Consider the following 20,831-nt stretch of genomic DNA (forward strand, 5'->3'; position numbering starts at 1 on the left):
GTTAGTTAGGCAGATGGTTGAATGGAGTGCCAGATTACTGAGTAGCAGAAAAATGTGGCTGGAATAGGTTTAGATAAGAGGAAACACCCTTTGGTAATTAACTGTTTTCCTGTCTGCTTCCTGCACTATTTTGTGGATTCCTCCATGATAGGAGTTTTGTCTTTTTTTCTCTTCATGTCCACAATACCTAGTACAGCGTCTGAGACAAAAGAGGTGCTCATTCATTTTCTTAATGTTTGATGAATAAACAAATTACTTGGAAACATACAATATTTATTTCTTAAATTCAATACTGTAAGCTCCACTGGAGGTATAGTCTTATTTTGTTACCACTGAATCCCCAGCATCTAAAATAAAAGCCAGCACAAATGTTGAATAAACAGATTCTTGTCCTGTTCTTCCTACTGATATTTCTGTTCTCTGTATCTGGTTCTGGTTAGTCTGAAGGAAATACACAAGTAAATTAATACATGTTTTTGGCATATTCTTAATCACTTAATTGGAGAAAGGTTGCTTTGGAAAACGAAATTCATATTTCTTATTACCAACTGATAGTCATTAATACTGGCAAATCTAACAGTTTCAAATATCAAACTCTCTCCCTGAACTTTTGGTCATTACATGTCCTTTTACCATTTTACTAAAATTTCATTTAGAAAGTCAGGGAATACTTCCAAGCACTCAAACGTGTTCTTGTGGTTTAAAGGAACAGATATCTGGCTCTGTATTTAAATCTTATTAAGATGCTAAACAAATTACTGAACTGATTCTAATTTTCTATAGTTTAAAAATCACTTTTAAACATCCATCTTTGTCCTGGACAGTGGCCAAAGCTAGCAAATGCATCTCAGCTGGGGAACAAACTGCCACTTCTTCCTTCAGATCCTCTTGCTACACTGGAGATCGGCTCACACATGGCGAGGAGCTAAGAGTCAGACCTGTCCTTGAATCTTCCTTTTGTTGTAGAGCGGATTTTCTAAATTGCCTTTTGCAGAACACCACAGTCTATGAAAATAAGTTTTGGAAATTGTAGTCTACTCCCTCTGAGAGATTAATAATGCATCTAAATACCCTGTGGTTAAAAGAAATCAACTTTAAATCCATTGCTTCTCAAACCCACATGACTGCAGAATGCTTTTTATAAAGAAGCGTTAATAAGTTATGAGAAACAGTGGGTTACAAAGTTCAGTTTTGTGAATGTTCATCTAAAAACTTAGGCTGACATATATATTATATATATATATAAAAGACCCTCCTTTCTCGTCTATATATTATATATATATAAAAGACCCTCCTTTCTCGTCTATGTATTATATATATATATATATATAAAAGACCCTCCTTTCTCATCTATATATTATATATATATATAAGACCCTCCTTTCTCATCTATATATTATATATATATAAAAGATCCTCCTTTCTCGTCTATATATTATATATATATATAAAAGACCCTCCTTTCTCGTCTATATATTATATATATATATAAAAGACCCTCCTTTCTCGTCAGCTCAAGTTTTCTGGACTCTTTCCTTCAAGTAACTCTCCCCTGGAGAAAATGAGAACTCTAGATGAGGCACTGGAATCTCCACCACCTACAGAATGGGATAGGCGGAAAAAAGTGTTGGTTTGAAAGATGTTTCAAGATTTTGTCTTAGCTCTGTCACTTGCTACTTATGTGATTCTGGGGGGTAGGTCTTTTACATTACTTGACCCTCAGTTTTCACATTTTAAAAACCAGGAGTGATAAGCTGTACCTTACTCATCACACATGACAGTTATAAGAATTAAGTGTTTATTAGAGAAGTTTATAAAGTGCAACAGATTATACAAATGTAAAGTGTAATTGTAAAATTTCCAGAAGGGTTTTCTCTTTATCAATATTGTTCAACAGAGATATAATGTGAGCCACAAATGTAATTTTAATTTTCAGGTAACTACATTTTAAAAGCAAAAAAAGAAAGAGGTAAAATTAATTCTAACAATATATTTTACTTAACCCAACATATTTAAGATATTAATATAAACTAAGCAAGGTAATCAATTTAAAAATAGATATTTCGCATTCTGATTTTTTGTACCAAGTCTTTGAAATCCGCTGTGTGTTTTATACTCATAGCGCATCTCATTTCAGATTAGCCACATTTCAAGTGCTCAGTAGTAAATACATTTTGCTAGTATGGCTATTAGCACAGCTCTATATAAAAGTTTTGTCTGCAGAAAACCAGTGCATGTGTTCTAGTAGATTCCAGAGTAGTCATTTTTACATCACTATAATTCATTCTGGAGGCTTTATGGAAGAATCCATTTTCTTCCTCTTCACAACTTTTAGAAGTTGCCCGTATTCCTTGGCCCATGTTTCTCTTCCATCTTCAAAGCCAGCAATGGTCTGTTGAGTCTTTCTCACGTCACATCACTCCAACACTGACTCTTCTGCCGCCCTCTTCCACATTTAAGGAGTCTTGTGATTACACAGGGTCCACTGGATAATCCAGGATAATCCCTCTATTTTAAGGTCAGTTGATTAGCAACCTTAATTCTATCTGCTACTTTAATTCACCTTTACTGTGTAATGCAACATATTTATAGGTGCCAGGGATTAAAATATGGGCATTTGGGGGAGGCCGTTGTTCCATCTACCAAACTCCCCTTGTGAAATATTATGCAAATTGTTTTTCTCTGGCTCTGGTTGAAATCTCAGGCAGGTCACATGAATGTTTTCAGTTCCTTCATAATTAAAAAAAAATATATCCCCAATGAATATTTTCAACATTTTTAACTGATATTCAACTTTAACTTCTCCTATCCCTCCAATTAGTCTTACCACAAGCCTGGAAATCTGGAGTGGGTAGGGACACAGGTATATGGTTAATTTTTACATACTTCTTGACTACCACTTCCCCATGTCAATAGCTGCTATTTCCCACCTAGCCAGGCTCACGGAGGAGGAGCGCTGTTTTATGGGTTGAACCTCTGGCACTGGTGCCCTTTAATGCCAGTTGCAATTACTGGCTGTCTGTTTCATTGGGTGTTTGTGTGGGCTCTTTAAGATCCTCTATGTGCAGTTCCCATGATATGGTCAGTGCTTCCCCTCAGTTGGATGCTACAACTTGTCTCATAGTCCTGGGGTTCCAGCATTCTTCCCCTCTGCTGGGGTCACCAGGGTCCTCCAGGCAGTCGAATTGGACAGTGACCCCAGGCTAGCTCCCCTCCATGGTGGAAATATAACTTGCTCCCCATGCTGCCCTTAGGGCAATCTAGTCATAACTTAGGACGTTTAGACTATCCAAGCCTGATTCATAACACTTAAGTTCATCAAACTCCAAGAAGTTGTGTGAATCACTCCAAGAAATCTCCTTAGATTTTTTTTTTTCATTGGCTTAAGTCAAGGCAAAAGAACACTCTCTCCTCTGAGAGATATGGAGGGACAAGAAATAAAGGATAGAAGTAACACTTTTACAAATAATCCTTTTTGCTTGCTTCTTCATAGTCCGCCTAGAACTGGATAGTGAGCGGGTAAGCCCGAGCAGAACTTCTTTCCCAATACCTTATTATGTCATGAGCAGGCAGTCAAGCCCTCAGTTTTATGGGATGGCTCTTGGTACCTATTGAATTGCTCTTGGCCTTTGGTGTCTCAATGGAAACTGAGATATATCTATATCTTATAATAAAATGATTTATATTTATGCAAGTATTATAGGGCATTTAAATAAATTGCTTGGACACAGACACTTCTTGTGTAGAGAGGCCCACCCCAAGGATCTTTTTTGAGTCCACTGAAATATACAAACCTTTTGTTTTAAAGCCAAGGAAAGAGGAAGAATTTGAGTATGGGTCAATAGAACACTGAGAGAAAAGAAGGAGAAATAAGGATAATAAAGAGGATAAGTATGGAATATTTTCTCTGCCATTCCTAACCCCTTGTTCTACTATCCTTCTTCCCTACTATTTAGAAGGTTGTTGACCAACAAATGGAGGAGATATTTTGTTGGAGACCCTGGTCACAAATAATGTTCATCTGGGGCCAAGTTGACAACATTGGTACAGAGTGGAAGAAAAAGATACATTTCTCATCTCTGCTTAGAGCCTAGGACCACCCTGGCATTCCAAGAACTGGTGGCCTCATAAATGGGAGATAGCTCTTCAGACATGGGCACTGTTACCCCCATGTGGACACCAGAAACAGCGGCAATGACACAAGCAGCCCACATCAAATCAGAATAAAAGAGGAAGATTAAGTAGATCCTGCCTGTTGACTACACGCTAAAGAATAAGTAAATGCCTATAGGCAAAAGGAAGCTTAGAGGCACAAGCTAAGTTAAGAAACTTTGGACTATTGATGTCAATATGACTTTATGTTCAAAAACTGGAAAGGTTAGGGACATTTGGGGTACACAGTATATTACATTATAATGGACTTATTATATAATATGAAGTAACTAAAAAAACAGGCAGATTTTTAAGCCAGTTGAATAAAAGACAAATTATTAAACTATCACCCCCGGGCATAAAACAGTACCAGTCCTTTAATACACTGAACTGACCATGCGCGATTTGTTTCTTTTGCCCAACTGGAGCTTATCCTGAGGGTTACATTTATATGACTCCAATCTTCAAATAGAAAAAATTAATTGATTCAAGTATTTTAAAACATGGAAAAACATTTCTAGACACAGGGCTGCATTTTTCAGTTTTTGTCCAAATATGCAATGCAGAACAGCAGAGATCTGTTCTGAATCATTGTGGGCAGGGATCACTAGACCCAGATACACATATATCACCCACATCTTATTTTAGTCTTCCCTTTGATAATATTTAGATCATCTGCCTACCATCCAAGAACTGCAGGGCTTAGAAGAGAACTGAGGAAGCAAAGGGAGTTTATGAAGTCTTTGTGGTGTTTGAGGAATACAGAGAAAGAACATTAAAAAATGAAAGGGGAGAGACATTTTTAGCATTAAATAAACATTTTAAATAGACTACCTTTTTCTTAATGATGATTAAGTATTCCTAAAACTCTAAATGTTCACCTTTTGTTTCTTGTGAAATGCACATCTCTCTGGATTTCCATGCTGCTACACTCTCCTGCCCACTTCCTACTCTGCTTCCTCAGTGCTTGTTCCTTGACATCTCCTATTTTCTGTCCTCTCATTAAATGTAAGCACTCTTCAAATTTCCATGCTCTACATTCTTCTCTTCCTTCCTAAGCAAGATTTCTAGGTAGTGTTTCACACCAATGGTTCCAATCATTGGATGACCCATAAAGACAAACTCATCATGTCCCAACATGTGCTCACGTTGTCCATCTTGGTTTCATCATCTAACCATTTTCACAAATTAGAAACCTCCAAACAGCTTTAGCTATTTCCTTTGCTTTAACCCCCACATGCAATTAGCCGACAAATCCAATTGTTTTTACCCCTGCATTGTTTCCTGCCGCTATTTCCTCTTTTCTGTCACTGCTGCCTTGTTTATAGTACCCCACCTTCTGCAGTAACTTCCCGTATTCCCTGCTTCTCATCACCCTCCCTTTATTTATTATCCTGTTCTAGTCATTGTTCAAAACTACAGATACGGTCCTATGACCTACTGATGTCACATTTTCTGGCTTTCCATCTCCTCAAATAAAAAAGCCCAAGTACTTGATAAGTCTTCGCCATCCTTCACAGTTGAAACCTAAAGTGCTTTATTAGTGCTTCTCATTAGTACTTTTGTTGGTGCTCTTTATTAATCTTGCACTATTTTGCAGCTCCCACATCAGCTTCATTCCTCTGTTTACCCACCACCCTCTGAACAAAATATGTGCATAATACCTTAAATCCTTCTGAGCTCATGTCATTCTCTTTATGTGAAATATCTTATTAGCACACAGACACTGAATAATAATGAGAGCAACAACTACATTTATTGAGCACTTACTATTAGCAGGTGCTGTTCTAAGAGCTTGTCATTTATTAAGTCATTTAATCCTCACTCAAGCCTCTGAGGTAAAAAGCATGATATCCATTTTATAGATGAGAACGCTAAGCCATAGAGTGTTTAAGTAACTTAGCCAAAGTCACAGGGCTGACAAACTTTTACTGAATTCTGGTATCAGCAAGGTGTTTCATTTCATTTCATTTGATTACTAAAGCAATGTCATGAGGTAGGAATTATTACATAAAGGTCACAGGAAATTGGGCTTTACAGAGGTCTGCCTCTAAAATTTTTGCCATTTCCATAATAAAATTCTTCCTCTCTTCTGAGGGAAAAACATAAGCTTTATAGTTAGACTGAAATCTGAGGATCTCCCACTTAACGTAGTCTTGTTTTCTCCGTGATGTTAGTGGGCTGGCCAGAGGATGATGCTAAGCAGGCTTGGACTGCACATTTTGTGACAGGCCAGCTGGAGCACAATGAACCAAGGGAAATGGGTTTGTAAGAAAATGATGAATCTGTCTGTGACATCCAATTAGTATAGTTCTGGTAGCATCATTGGCTGAGATAAATGCTATTTAACATCTAGTCTATGGACTATACAGTTTCTAATCTTTAGGTAGTGTTTCCAGATATGCTTTGGAAATCAATACCTGAGATGTTGTGTAGAGCACCTGATTTCAGACTTTAGGTTTTCCTATTTTTAAAATTTTCTCCTGAGTAAAACAGTATATTAAGGTACAAATAAGGTCGTTTTGGCCACCATGCTAATGAGGGGCATTTTCTCCCCTAGTTGTGCGGGAGGTTGCTCTTGCCTCTTCTAATGCATCAGCAGAAGAAATCAAACCACTCAGACATTGCAAAACCACACTCTTTTCCCAAGCTGGCTGCTTTTCTGGGTAACTAAAGATGGCATTTTGCAGCTCAGTGTCAAAGACAGAAACACAAAAGTGAACTCACTGCTCAGATGTTGCTGTATGTAAAATCGAAGAGCTACAAATTCAGCAACAGTGTCCTGCCTTTTGGTCAGTGGCCAAAAATGAAATAACATATTTCGCCAAAAAAAGAGAAAAAAAGTCAATTATGAAAGTAGTCTGGGAGACTGCAGATCACTTGAAACTTTTGCTTCTTTCTAACATTATCGTTTGAGAATAATGTTACTGAGGGCCAGTGGGCTGTGTGCACTACAGTAACACCCATAGTAATTGCTGGCAGATGTATCATATGATTTCTAGTCAAGATTTCAAAGCAGAGACATTTCGTTCTGTCCTATGGATACTGAGGAGCTTGGGCAGCAAACGTACCTCTAGTTACTTGCTTATATGCTGAAAAGTGAAAAGTCCCATCAAACCACAATACAGACTGCAACTACCTCTATACCAAGATTTGTCGTAAGAAATCCTATTTCTGGTAAATGGCATCTCTCTTCTCCAGTCATTCATGCTCAAGTCTTCAATCTCCTTTGAACGCTTCTATCTCTCCACACACATTTACCATAATAAGCCTATTCAATCTTCTTTTGTTGGTCTTGTTCCTTCTTCCTGCTCCAGAATTAAGACTTCATTATATTTTTCAACAGACATTTTTTTTGCAGTTTTTTTTTTTAAAGAAGCTTGGATTAGAGATCCTAATGTTCACCACTGAACAAACATCTCTAGTTATTTTCTTACTACTTTTTCCAGCTTTGTAACAGCATTATAACAAGTATAAAGGAAATATCTTAGGGAGGAAAGCCCTTACGATCCAAACATCTCAGCAATTTTCCTTTTTCAAGTCCTCTACCAATTCAGTCTATATACATAACTGATGGTGTTTTCATATAATCAGTTCACACACATAAATTTATTTTCTACCTTTTAACAAAAGATTTTTATATAAAATGATATGTAATATAAAAATTATATTAAGCATTGCCATATATAGATATAGAGTGTTTATAATTTTTTACTTTTAATGGTTGCATGATAACCATGAGGTCAATATATCCTTTCTTATTTAATCACCTTCTTATTATTGGATAATTAAGTTGTTTTCAATTTTTGTTTCTTAAAATGATAATTCATCATTCTTTATGTCTCTTTTCAGTACTATGTCAAAGGACAGGATTCATTATATTGTGCATTAGACTTGTTGCATAACGTGCATTTCAAGTAATGTGAGAGCACATGAGCTAAAAATTAATAAAATAAAATATTTTCAATGCCATTTTTAAGTTGCATATACTTTTTGTAAATTGTTCATAAATTTTTTTTTAATTTAACCATCGAGGTCCTATTTTTTATTGTAATCAATTTGCATGACTTATGTAATGTAGAATCAAAACCTTTATCATTGTATATAAATTGTATATAGTATTATCTTAATCTTATTCTTTCCAAGTTTAAAAGTTTTATGACTGAATCAATTGATTTTTTTAAAAATTTTACTTCATCATTTAAAATGGTGCCCCACTAGGGATCTGATAACTACTCCAATCTACTTTCTGCTAGTTATTCCATGATTTCACTTTACTTTATACTTAATTCTTTAATCCATTTGGAGCTTTCTTGGGGTATGTTCTGTGGTCATACTTGTGGTTCACAAGTTCAGAGAATCATATGTGGAGTTGTTTTTTTTTTTTGAACAAACATGGGCAGAACAAGAGATCTACATTTAGTAGGTCTGAGATCAAAAAATATATATATATAATTAATATATTATTTTTGTGATTATAACATACGAATATATAAATATAATAAATACAATCATTATTTATTATAATGCATTACCCAATTTAGAAAAGTTGCAAGATGGAAAACAGTAAATAAATAATAAATAGAGCATAAAATAAGGATTGGCTCATTTTTCCCCCAGATTTGTGGTTTGTAATTTCTTACTTCATCAATATATTACATTACTCCCCTATTCCCCATTGTTTTTGGTTACTGTTCTTTCAGATACAAATATTTCCGATGTAAAAGGGAGTCATAATTCTTGCTGTCACTACCTTGAGTACATCAACTTAGTTCCATTCATCTCCAGCCTATGTTTGCCCCCCACCAAGTTCCTCAAATGCATAGACCTTGAATGTGCAACGGGCATCTATGTCTTGCTGAGGTGTGTAATGTGGCAACAACTAACCACTGGAATGTTAGCAAGCAATGTCTCCAAACACAGAAAGAGCAAGGATGAAACTGCAGAAAGCAGCTAACCAGAGAAAGCTGGGTGTTGAAACACAGTGCTGGCTTGTTCTTTATCCCTTTCCTCGTTCCACACTCTAGCACAGCACCTGTTCACAGCTGTACTCTCCTTAATCCATAGGTCCTAGCTCTCTCAAACAGCATTGAACCTGGAACATGGTGTCAAGAGAGCCTCTCACTTGAAGAACCCAAAGCCCTGACCACCTTCCCTACAGTGTCAGAGAATGAGATTTCTAAATGTACATGTCTCCCAGCCAGACAGCCCATTGCCCTGTCTTTTTTTACAGTTTTGTATGACCATATGACTTCGTCCTCACGAATAAAATGTGAGCACAAGTGATATAGGCAACTTGTGCATCACTGCCTGAAAAGGAAATATTTTGTTTACTTATTTCTCTCCTTCCTGTTTCACTTCAGTTAGACAATACAAATAATGTTGGGCCAGTTTCAACCATGCAAAAGAGGATAGCATCATAGGAGATGGTATAGTAGCATCTGTGAAGAAATCTGGGCTCCTGAGTGATCCCATGGAGCAGAGATGCTTACCTGACTCAGACAGATACCTGCTGACATCCAGACAATCATATTTTGGGGTCTCTTCATTAGAATAATTTATATTATTTATATAAAAATATATATATATAAATATATTTATATAAAATTTATATATAGGCTCAAACTATTATATCTCTACTCTCTACCCTCAGCTGCCCTTAATCCTCCCTTGTATTTCTGGAATATGGCCACTTTTCCTTTTAGATACTCACAAGCGTGCACGTGCATGCGGCACACACACACACACACACACACACACACACAAAGAAATATAATCCAATACATACTAGCGAGTGATGTTACTCTGTGCCCTAGTTATGCTCCCATCAATCTTTCTGATGATACTATTCTTGGTAGTTCCAAGGTGATTTACCACTTACCAAGGACGATGACCCAAAGAATTATAAGTTCACCAACTAGTTCTCTAGAATAACTACTTTCAATGATTTTCAAGGTAATTTTCTGTACTCTGTCTCTCAAGAGAGTTTAATATTTATCAGTATTTTCCTACATAAATAATTCAATATTTCTGGAAAATCCTTTCTGTTCAATTTATCTATACTTTGACCAGGCTACAGCAACAGCCTACCTGGTAATTTCTTTCCCCTACTATTAGTTTTCCTACTAAAATCTTTCTTGCACATCTAGGTGAATTTATTTTTCTAAAATCAACCCCTAATCATGTTAGAAACTTCAATAGCACCAACTTTACCTATAACTTAAGTTCATCCATAAGTGCAGCCTCTGTTTTTCACTTTATTGTTAACTCTATCCATTCCCTTTCAAGTATCCTGTGTATCCTCTTTGCCACACTGTTCTCCATACTCAGAATGTCTGGCCACAATCCAAATCTTTAAAATGTCTGCTCATTTTTCAAGGTATAGTGCCAATGTTCCTGCCTTGTCCATGATACTTTCCCTGAGGCCCTCTACTAAAAGCAATCTGTCTCCCTTTTTCACAGAATTTTGATTTTATGCATTTATCTCATACTTTTTTTCCCTCTCATGTTTGTAAGCATACGTCTGCTAGGAAAAAAAAGATTCTTGAACATTCTTTTCACCTCTGTATCTCCTATCGAGCTCACAACAATGCCTTTACAAAAGCAGTGGTATAACAATTACATAATATAAAAATGACACATTGCCTTTAGGTAAATAACAACTACAATTCTATAGCAGATCATGTGGTGATTTTTGCAATTATTTTCTTAATACAATCTCACAATAAACCTGGAGCACGGCCAATTGGTAGATGAAGAAACTGAAGCTCAGAGAGGCTAGTTGGTGTGAAACTTGGGTTTTCAACCAGAGCCAGCCTCCTAAGGTGAAGATGTTAGGTTGCTTGTCCTACCCTCCACACTTCCCCCCACCCTCTACTCCCTCCCTGACACACACACACACACACACACACACACACACACACACACTAATTCTATTCTACTTTCTGACAGCTACACTTATACTTGATTGACATTTACTCTTTACCCTGCAACTACAACCAAGTTTTCAGCTTTATTCAGAAATTCACCCTAAATATTAAAATATCAATAAAGAGAGTATGTGAGTACTACTTATGGCTAAAGGGAATTACATGCTAGGATATTGTTTCCTTCCTTGCATATTCAATGTTATAATTCTTGAACCACTTAAAAGACAATTTATCATCAATATCATTTTTTCTCCTTATACCCAACTGTTGCTTAAAATTCATGTTTGTATTTGGACAGTGACTTTTTTGAATGCCTTTTTCTTCATCCTGGAGCTTCCCATTGTTTTTTAAAACCATTGTTTGTCTTTACCATATCTTCAGCTTTTCCAAAACTTTAAATGCACTTTCTAATTTGTTGAATCACATCTTTTCTTAAAATATTTTTCTCCTTTTCCCAGAAAACCATCATCCTGCTCCTATCCAAACTGTTTGATCTGACAAAAATCATCCTGATACGTGTGTCCCTTCAATGTTCCCCTAAACTAGACTTTCTGTAGCTTAGATCTGCTATATTTTAATAATTTTTTTAATAACCTTGATATTTTTAGTCCATACTCAAGTAACTTCCAAGACAAGGATGCATGGAAAGCAAATTGTGTAAAACACAAATGCCTTTATTACACTCTCACATTTAATTAATAGTTTATGGACATAGAATTCCAAGATTGAAAATATTTTTTCTCATAAATTTTAATAAATTGCTCCATTGACTTCCACATCCAGTATTGTTGATAAGGACCATAATATTAGTCTAATTAATACTCTTTTGGAAGTGATTCATTATTGTCTGGAAAATTTTCAGAGCTTCTCTTAATTTTTGGTGTTCTGATAAATAATCAGAATATGCCTAGGCGTGTGTGCCTTTTTTTAATTTATTTTGTCAGGCACTGTTGCGGTCTCTTAGGAAGCCAATTAATAACACATCTCCTTACGCAGATTCTCAGTTAACAGAAACTTTTTAAAGTCTGGGTAGAGACTACAATATTATGGCTTCATTAGAGAATACACTTGAATATCAGAATCAAATGGCTTTCTAATACAGTAGCGGAAATCAGGAGGACCTCGTCACTACTGTCTGGGGACTGCCTACCCTACCCCATCACCACAATGTCAGCATCTCTTCACGGAGGAGCCAGAAGAAAGGCTGCTTTATCTAGAGATTTTGTTCCTAAGTAAAACAACAGAGCTGAGCAGTGCAAGTTTTATCATTACAAAGTTACCAATGGTATGAATCGCTCCATGTCCTCTGCGGCAGAGGAAGAGGTGGAAAGAGGCTTGAACATTAAGAATTTTTCTTTGCCTAGAGATAAGTATCATAAATGGGGATTAAGTGTTCCCTCCTAATAGACCTGAGGTAGGTGCTTGGAAATGTGTCCTAGTACCCTATATTAACTTTGGGAAATTCTTCCATAATTTAATAATTTTTTCCATGTTTCCATTTTTTCCATTCTTTCTTTTTGTACCTCCTATTTATAGGATATTGACTCATAGAATTATTCTTATTCATTCTAATATTTTGTATATATTTCTTATCTACATTTTTTGCTCCATATGCTTGAAAATTTCGTTGATTTTATTTTACATTCCCCTGATTAAGTTTTTTCAACCATCATATTCTAATTCATTAAGATTTTTTGTTGTTGTTCTAGTGGTTTCTTTGTCATAGCATCATATTCTTTTTTTTTTTTTTAAAGATTTTTTGTTGTGGACCATTTCTGAAGTCTTTATTGAATTTGTCACAATATTGCTTCTGTTTAATGTTTTGGTTTTTTGGCCCCGAGGCAAGTGGGATCTTAGCTCCCCGACCAGGGATGGAACCAGCACCCCCAGCATTGGAAGGTGAAGCCTTAACCACTGGACTGCCAGGGAAGTCCCCCATCATGTTCTTTTTTATGATATATTTATACTTTTAAATACATCTGAGTGTTAATTTCCACCCCACACTAGTGTAGTGCAGAGCCTGCCTCACATGTCTAAAGTATACCAAACTTACGATTATTCCACATAGGTTGGTCTTCTAGCATTTGCTATCCTAATGAATGGCTGTCAGATTGGTTTCAATTTGTTATCTCTGGCTTATCTCTTGGATTATCACTCTTTTAGGGATACTTTTCCTAACTTCTGCATCATTGCCTACTTCATCATTGCACCATTAAGAACATTAATTTCTTGTTTATCTGTGTGATGATGTGATTGGTTGTCTATCCGATTAGACTTAAGGACAGAAACTACATCTATTTTTGTTCAACAAGTGCAGTGCCTGCAACATGATAGTCATTCATTATAGATCTATGGAATGCATGAAAGAATGTACACATAAATATGATACCTCATTTCTGTAAAATCTAGGCACCAGGATTATTAGTATGCCAAGGAAAGCTGTGTTGCAATCAAGAGTACTCACTATTTCTTTAGAATTTAAGTTTATTGTGCTCTCTAAGAGTCTGTATTTGAGTGCTAAATGACTTAGAAGTAATTAGTTGTAATTTTTTTTTATCTGTAACTAGATTCTGTGTTGGAAATTAGCTGTCTCTAACTTTTATTGTTACCCCAAATGCTATACTTATGTAATTACTGCCTACCTCTCTTTAAGAGGCATAATACATGCTATTAAAAGGAATAAAAAATAATAACAGAATGTTAAATATATATATACTGTCTAATGCTGAAAATTGCTATGGGAAAGAATGAAACAACACAAGGGGAACAAGAGTACTAGAGAGCAAGTTTTGTTGTTGTTGAGTTAGTTAGTTAATTAGTTTTTATACTGTGTGGTCAGGGGAAGGCCTCACTGCAAAGATATCATTTGTGCATAAATCAGAAGGAAGTAAGGAGCGAGCAATGTAGATAATGGTTTAAAAGTATTTCAGGCAGATTAAACTTTTTTTTTTTTAAAGCAAGTGTGAAGATTATGAAATAAAAGCAAGCTTGGTATGGTTGAAGAATGCCAAAGAGACCAGTGGTAAAAAAAAAAAAAAAAGTGATTAAGGGAAAAACTAGTAGATGAGTTTAGAGCAGTGGCCAGATTTCATTATTATACGGGCTTTTGGTAAGGGTTTGGAATTTTACTTGAATGAAATGGGACACCACTGAACACCATACCACATGTCAAGCACTATTTAGACATGAAGATGTAACATTACATTCTTAAGGAGTTGACAATCCAATTTTGAAGACAGACATATAGTCAAAATATTATTGTATATGATGAAGGACTATGAAAAGGCTATTTCCAAGGAGCAATACAGAAGGCCACCTACCCCATCAGAGGAAGATTTATCTAAACTGAGGAAGCAGCAAAGATGTGGAATCAATCTCACCTTCCGTTTTTCCTCACAGTTCTAACGGTTAATGGGCCCTAACAATCGGACTAGGGCCCTTGTGATTCTAGTGTCAGTCTCAGAAGGGTGTCCAAAGCTTATTTCATGGAGACCTAGGGAGACTTAGACTATATTGCTGGTACATTGCTAGCAACATGGTTTTTCATGTGTTCTCCAAGTCACATCATTCCTATTTCCTGACTGCTGCCATCTTAGAAAAAATCTATTTGATTAGGTGTTTTCTACAGTTTCTCTGATTAGCACTTCACTTTCCCACTAACTCTTGTCTCGGGCTATCAGTCAGTGTTCAATCAGAGAAGTGGAAACCACTGTAGGTGTTTTAGGCAGAGAGAGATGAATAATACAGGGATTTATTTACAAAATATTAGAAGAACTAAGAAACAAGAGAGGAAAGTTCATGTTGCCAAGACATCTGCAACTACAGGGAGCCTCTGCCTTCACTAGAGATCGCAGGAGCCGGCACTCCCAATGACACAGTAGGAGGCTACCTTCCCACTGCTAACCGGGAGACCATGAGTCCACACACATATCAATGCTGCTACCAGTGTTAGAAATGAATCTACCTTCCTCAGGTCTTCTAATCCCATGTGAGTGTTTGCCACTAAGCTAACAGAAATATAGCCATCAAATAAAGTGACGATTCATCCTTGTTTGCCAACAACTTTCCACGTTTTAACAGTGAAAGTCCCATGTCCCTGGAAACCTTCAGTCCCAGGCAAACTGGACCTGTTGATACTCAATTGGCTGGGAGTCTGAGAAATGTAGTTTTCAGGCATCTAGCTCATGCAGTACTAAAAGAGAAAAGTTGCTATGAGGCTGAGTACCAGTAGAAAGTTGTCTGACATAGTCCCTTAAAGTAAATTACAGATGACTCAGAACCAAAATGTCACTTCTACTTAAATGTGAGCGTAACCCACTATTTGGAGCTCCTGTTGCTATGCTACAATTGAACATGCTGATAGCAAAGACTTATTGATTCAAACTGAGTTATTATGATGATGAAAATCTGACCATTAATAAACCTGACTCTGAGTATAGGATTTTTGCGAGATTAGGTTAGATTATTATTATATAATGTCCATAGCACACTGCCTACACTGAATACCTATCCAACAGAATAAATTACTAGTACTACCAGTACCACTAACAATGATAGTAACTGAGGCCATTTGTCTTTTTCTGATGAGCAAAAGCAAGCTGTAAAAAAAAATAATGAAATTGAGGCCAAGTGGAAAAGGAATAATAAAAACTAATTCACAAGTTGACTTCTCCAGTTTCATAGGATAGAGAATATATTTTGTGACTATTCCCATTCATCCTCGCAGAATGTAGATCTAGAAGACATTTGTAGCCCCTCTCGGAGAGGAAAGCAAACACATCTTCCTGGTACAATTGTGGATATGGGCTTGGCTTATTCTAAAAGCAAAGAACTGCCCACTCTTATTCCTGCCCCAAAGCTTGTGCTATGCAAAAAAGACAAGGAACACTCTACTGTCAAAACACTCAATAGAGCAAAGGCTGAGTATCATTTTAAACATTAAAGAATTTCATACCAGTCCTTGGTACCAATAGCAATTCACGGCATGTCCACTGGCTGTATAACCCTTGCTTGATTTTGCTTGTGTGGCTTTTAAAATGTCACATAAATGTATTTAGCATCCATGCTTTTGTTTTGTGTTCTTGAGTAAACACAGGACAATTAGACTGACTGGTAATAAAGCACTCTTTATACAGCAGGATGGTGGAATAGAAATGGCTGCCCTGACCCTGGAGAGCAGACAGCTATTCCAGGCCTCTCTGGCTGTCCACACAAAGCTGTGCAGAGAAGGGCTTTCAGAGCCCAGCACCACTGACTTTCAGGATGGAGCTCAGGGCTCATCCCTTAACCAGAGCTTTCATCATGTGTTCTTGGTTTACAATCCCTTATTCTGGCTGCCAGACAGGGCACTCACAGCTTTTTAACCTGAACAGGGAGAGACCGCATGTTTATCCATCCTGGGGCTCTGACATCTGATGCCCAGCTGTGATGACGCCAGAAGAATGGACTCCAGAGGCATCGCTCCAGTGACTTCTCCCAGGGAACAGTCCCCAGGGAGGGACACAAATCCCTCCCAGATCACAGGGGAGGGAGGCTCCAGGGAAAGGCAGTCAAGGCTGCTGGGGAGCTCAGGAGGAAAAGTTTTGCTGGGTGTGCGCGTATGATTTGGGATTGTAGAAAGAACTAAAGTGCTGCTAATGGACCACTTCTTAGAGAAGACAATAACAGGGTTGTATAGTTTAAGACCTGTTACAACTCCTCTCCATACCTTATGTGGAATGCATATCTTCATGTGCTAGCTCTTTCACATTAACGCTCTGATTAATTCGCCTCATTCATCCATTCATTCATTCCCTCATTGATACTAAGTGCCTGGACTGTGTCAGGCAACACAAAAAGGAATGGAAACTATTTCTTCAAGGGGTTCTCTGTTATCTGTCCAGTGGAGGCAGGCAACAGCAAGCATATCACTAGAATGTATTGTCAAAAGATTGTATAGAGTTCAATACACAAAAAGTCATTATGGGGACTTCCCTGGCAGTCCAGTGGTTAAGTCTCTGTGCTTCCACTGCAGGGGGCGGGGGTTGATCCCTGGTCGGGGAACTAAGATCCCGCGTGCTGCGCGGTGCGGCCAAAAAAAAAAAAAAAAATCATCATGGGAAAATTTCCATTCTTCCTAACACCCAGTCCAAGGGTAACATGTGCTGGTCCTTAGACTATCAGAGACTTACAGATTTGCCTTTTGATAAAGTGGTGGAGTAGAGGGTGGGAAAAGGCATAGTTGAAAGAAGGCTGTTAGACAAGAGAAGGTGTTACTTCCAGGGGCCATTTTGTTCCTATACATAAACCCGAAGACTCAGCTCTTTAGTACACTGTTGGCACAGACTTAACTTGTGGTCAACTAAATCATGCCCACAGCAACTACCATAAGTTTTAGGGGATATTTTTACAATACAATTGCAATACAATTGCATCAATACAATTGCAAACTGTCAGAACCATTTGCCTCTCTCTTACACTTGCTCAACTGTTTGTTTTTTGTTTGTTTGTATTTTGTTTTAAAGCACAAATGCTGAACTTTGTCATTTTTTCCTATTTAATTTCATCCGGTTGGTTGGATTCAATCTCCAAATCTGGTGAAATCATTGTGAATTTTGCTTTTGTCATCCATTATTGTAACTATTCCACCCAGCTTTATGTCATCTGAAAATTTCACAAATATCTCCTCTTTCTCTTTGCTTCAATTCAATCTATCTACCACATGGCAACCAAAGTGATCTTAAAGAAAATCTGATCTTGTTATTCTCTATCCATCCACAACTTAAATATGGTTCCCCATCATGACAACTAGCCTAGCACGGAACTCGAGGACTTTAACAGTTTGCCCCTTATTTGTTTCTTCTTCAACTCCTAACACCTACACTCCCTTATCTCCAAATGTATTAAACTATTCAGAAGTTCTCAGAACTCAATATACAACCGCTGCCTGTCTGCCGAGCTCTGCTCTTCCTTCTAGGATAGTACTTTTCTACTAGATCCCCCTTGATAATTACTATTCATCCTTCAAGCCTCAGTCACACTGTAGCTCCTCTGGAAAAACCCATACCCACACTCCCCCACCCCAGGCTGGTGTTCCAATTTCTACGCTTTTATGATAATTTATATATATGCTAATATGCCACTTCCGACACCAATTAAAACTTAGAGTTTCTCAAACTCTAATGTTTATACAGATCACCTAGGAGTCTGGGTAAAATGCAGATTCTGATTCACTTGGGCTGGGATGGTGAGATCTGAAAATATGCATTTTCTCCAAGTTCCCAAGTCATGTTGATTCTGCCAGTTGTGGACCACACTTTGACTAAAAAATATATATATAATTCCCTGTATATTTCCTTTCTCAACTGTGAACTACTTGACACTAGAGCCTGTGATTTGCTCATCTTTGAATCTCTAGAATCCAACACACATGTGAACATGAAAAACATTTTAAACGAATTCACCCTGTGTTGTTACCTAGTATTAATTTTTTTTAAATGTTGAACAGAGCTACCAGAAACTAGTTTCTGTGTTGACATCAATACAATTGCAAAACTTCATTCAAAGTAAACCTTGGCTTTTTCATTTTTGATTCAGAACCTCTGGAAAAGAACTGCTCTAGACAGCACCTTTTCTCTGATTTTAACCGAGGTAAAACAAAGGAGGCAAAAACAAGTTGGCTACAAATAATAGTTATTTTATGGTACTTGCATTCCCTTTTATGCAAACCACTTTCACATACTATTTCTTTTATGTTCAGTCACTCCCACCCTGTGAGACAATGTGTGTATATGTTAAAGGCACACATAAACTTCAAAACCCAACTCACTAGTTTTGATCCCTGATTCTGCCACTTACCTGCTATGCGATCTTGGGAAAGTTTCATAACACCTTTGAGCTTCTATTTCCCATTAATAAAATTAGAGTAATAATAGTTTCTGCCTCACAGGGGTGTTTTGAGAATAAATGTGTTCATGAGGTAAAGAAATGTGAGATGCTTAGACCAGTGCCCGCTCGTGTTAAGTATGGACCATTTAAAAAAATTGAAGTATACTTGATTTACAATATTATGTCAGTTTCAGGTGTACAACATAGTGATTCAATATTTTTATAGATTATACTCCATTTAAAGTTATTATAAAATATGGCTATTGTTATTTATTTACACACTCAAAATTCTTGAGTGCCTGCTGTATGGCACACACTGTAGTCTGAGCTGAGATTACAATGATACACAAGATAAAATACACATCTATTCTCAAGGAGCATAGAGCCTTGGAAAAACAGACAATACGCAAAGAAACAAACAAATAAATAAATAGTTACAAATTGAAATATATGCTGAAAAGGAGCCAAACAGGGCTATCAGAGTTGGGGACGGGGAGCTGGTTTAAATACCGCGGTCAGAATCAGAAAAGGATGAAGTTGACATCCTGAGGGGTGAGAAGCCAGCTGGGGATGCACAGAAATAAGAGCATTCCAGGCAACTGAAAAAGCCTCTGCAAAGATCTGAGGTAGGAAATGTATGATTATAGCCTCACAGGGAATGAAATCAAGGCTAAGCGAGGTTAAGCGATTTGCCCATTGTTAAATGTTAAGCCTCAGCAAAGTCAAGATCATCACCTAAATTCCTAATTTATATGACTGTCATCATTATACCACACCATGTTATGGATCCCTCATAGAAGGGAAGGTGAGGCAAATGACCAGCCATTTGCTCGTGAGATTAGCTCAGTAGCTGCCCAGTCTCAAAGGGCCATAGTATAAATCAGTCTTATCTATGTGTCAGGCTGGATAGGGGATGATATAAAAGCCCAGGTCTCCTTTAAAAAGCTGTCCAGGAAAATTTGAGATATTTCTAATTTTTATTTTATTTTATGTTTCCATAGTGTGTTAGCCAGAGTTCACTAGGTTATGATGAAATAACAAATTACTCTAAAGTTACAGTGTTTATCAAAACAAAATTTGAGTTTTTGCTTGCCCTACATTTTTGTGATGATTTGCTTGCAACTCTGTTTATCCCATGGTCTAGGCTGAGTGAGAGCAGAACTATGCAGTGGTTCCTAAATGTTCTGCAAAAAAGAGTGTCATATCACTTCCAGCCAGACAACAAAAAGTAGCTTGGCCAAAACAAATTTTATGGCCAAGTTCAACATCAGTGAGGTAGAAATTGGTGGGATGTGTAATCTTCTCCCAGGGAGGTACAGCAAATACACAGATCAATAGTATGATCTGTCAAATGCACTAAACAAAGACATTCTCATTTGAATTTAGGATAATTTAATGGTTATTGAAATAGCGAAATTTATGAAGTGTTTATTATCAGAATTTTGAGGGAGTTTCTTTAAATTTGATCCATATATTTATTCAACAAACAATTATTGATGTTGCTGTATCCAGGGTTCTATATCTATTTCCTCTTTGCTCTGAAACCTATATTCTTCTACCCTTAACCTCAAAATCTCCTATGTGAAAGACTTATATATGTGTTTATTCCAACCCACCAAACAGTTAATTCATTCTGATACTATCTACCTGGAGATAGCATCAGATCTCACAAGTCAGGAGCTCAGTCCCATACAACTGGCCCCACTTCAGTTGCCAATTACAAATCCAGGTGTCACCTGTGCTTTTGACCCACTGGCTATAAACTAGAGGTTCCCATGACCTCCTCCTTGGGTTGGACTAATTTGCTAAAGCAGCTCACAGATCTCAGAGGAACATTTACTTACGTTTACCAGTTTATTATAAAGAGTATTATAAAGGATACAG

The sequence above is a fragment of the Monodon monoceros genome, unplaced genomic scaffold (assembly GCF_005190385.1).
Source record: "Monodon monoceros isolate NGI ecotype Baffin Bay Population unplaced genomic scaffold, NGI_Narwhal_1 Super_Scaffold_14, whole genome shotgun sequence".
In the NCBI taxonomy this organism is placed as follows: Eukaryota; Metazoa; Chordata; class Mammalia; order Artiodactyla; family Monodontidae; genus Monodon; species Monodon monoceros.